Here is a 2,287-nt window from a genome sequence, read left to right on the forward strand (position 1 = left end):
ACGTCAGTCAGCGACTCAACATCTTCAGATATACGGGTCAATTGCTCTTTGGTGGCCTGCATGAAGTCACCAAACGGATCAGGATCAGTCTTCAAGATCTCCAATTCGGAAGCCAAGTTTTCAATTTGAACAACAAAGCTCTCTGCACCATCTTGTATCCCAGTTTCTGTAGGAAAACCCACAAACTCTTCCAAACGGGAAACTCTCTCACGAGTATTGCCTCCAGCCATCGTAGAACCTGGCTCTGATACCAATTGTTACAGGGTTAAATCACACCACGAAATTTTTGCCTCTGTAATGGCATTTGGGGCCACCAAGTCTCAGCCAAACACAACACAACACACACAATACTGAAATGTAAAGAAGGCACACACAATTTATAGGGATAAGCCCCAACCTTTGCTCATATTAAACATATTACAAAGGAACATGAGTTCGTACAAGGAACCAAAGACTCACACTCTCTATCTGTTCCCTCTACAAAGCCCACCTTAGCAATTATATATGCTACTCTCAAAACCGCCCATAACTGCCCACAAGAGTGGTGGATGACACCCCCATCCACCTAGGGACGTGCTGGCATCCTCTAAGTGTGCCAGCACTATAATGCAGTTGACAAGCCCAACTACTAGACTTGTTGGCATGTCTTACTCATGCCACATAACCACAAGGAGTTACATTCTGCATGGTGGATGAAACCACCCTTAACCGCCTGTGTGTTGGTCCTCTCAGAATTGTGCCACATGCTTGGGAGGTTACTCAGCACTCCCCCACTTCCCATGATGAGTGGGAACTGCTAGTAACTTCCCTCAACCGACCGAGCCCACTTAGCCACCACCTCTTATAACCGCAAGCCATGACTTTGTGTGGTCCATGCTCTAGCCATATATGAGCCAACCTTGTGAACCTAGCCCAAGCCAAGTCCACCAATCTGCACCCACATGTCTCTGAGTGCACGGCGTGCCAAACCATGCACGCCCGTGTGCACGCCGGCGCACACACTTGTGCTACATCTATGCGCGCCGTGTCTGAATACCCAAGTATAGGAACCTGCATGCCCATGTGGACGCCCGTGTGTGCGTCGTTGTACATCCGTGCGCACACTAGGTTGGACGCCAACCCGCACGCCCAACTGCACTCCCGCGCGCGCGCCGCTGCACACCAGCGCGCGCGTCGGTGCCTACTTATTTGCCCTTCAATGTCTTGGATGCTCCCCACTTGTGCAACCATCTTGGAGTGGTGCAACACGTGCCCATGCACGTTGGCTAAGCCCTCTAAGCAAGCCATGCCATAGCCCAACCGATGTGCTCAACAGACCCTCCCCTAGTATAGTCTTAGGGAAATCCAGCACTCTGACAGGAGTAAACATCACCCATGCTTGAGGAGTCATAATGGTCTTTCAAGCCTTTCCCGACATCCAAATTGAGTGCCGTCTGCGCCAACCATCTTCTATGGACTTCAGGTACCTCCCATGAAGATCCTGAGTCAAAACTCCAAGCTTCACTTTTTCACCATATTTACGAAAATGCCACTGGGCACCCCCAGTGCACGCTGAGCATCCTTTTGAGCATCCTATGCACGCTGACAACCCACTGAGCATCCTCATGGCTGTCTAACCAAAGCCAAGGTGTTCCCAAGACATGGCATGGCTTTGAAATGCCTATATCTTCCCTTGGACAAATGTCAAGGGGCTAACATATATCTTATACGAATGCATAATTCATAAAATCCAAGTTCCCAAGGCTTAATTCATAAAATCCGAGACTGTTTTTATTTGTTATTATTATTAGAACCTAAAATTTACTAATTAATAATATAATATATCTATATATATATATATATATATATATATATATATATAGAATATAAAATTTTAACTGAGATTTGGTGGTGGTGGCAACACGCAAAAGGCCAAATAGCAAGCTATTGTGGTGAACCCTCCCCCTAAAAAAATTAATTTAATATCAGGTGGGCCACTGCCCATATATCAAATATTAATTAAACTGATATATCAGATATATGAGATCTTAGCCAAAAGGCCGAGAAAGGTATGCATTGTCTATTTATCACCCTCTTTTTATAATAAACTCTCTCTCTCCCCACTTTTCTCTCTTAACCGATGTGGGACTTTACTAAAGCACTTCTCTTGGCTATTTTTCATTGTCATGGCTTTCATGATATATCTATCACTTATTGAGTCTCTTAACTTGCTTCTGATCTAAGTCACATAAAGCGGGAGCGGGAGTGGGAGCGAGAGCGAATTTGAGCGTCGGAGTGCGAAAACGAC

The 2,287-nt window shown here is 45.8% G+C and overlaps 1 pseudogene; it reads right to left on the reverse strand.

The window, feature by feature from the left end:
* Nucleotides 1-1,867: 1,867 nt before the first annotated feature.
* Nucleotides 1,868-2,052, reverse strand: LOC132282422 (U2 spliceosomal RNA; annotated as a pseudogene).
* Nucleotides 2,053-2,287: the final 235 nt, after the last annotated feature.

Source organism: Cornus florida, unplaced genomic scaffold (assembly GCF_030987335.1).
Source record: "Cornus florida cultivar Cherokee Brave unplaced genomic scaffold, ASM3098733v1 CherokeeBrave_3.0.0_Hap2_Chr01, whole genome shotgun sequence".
Classification (NCBI taxonomy): domain Eukaryota; kingdom Viridiplantae; phylum Streptophyta; class Magnoliopsida; order Cornales; family Cornaceae; genus Cornus; species Cornus florida.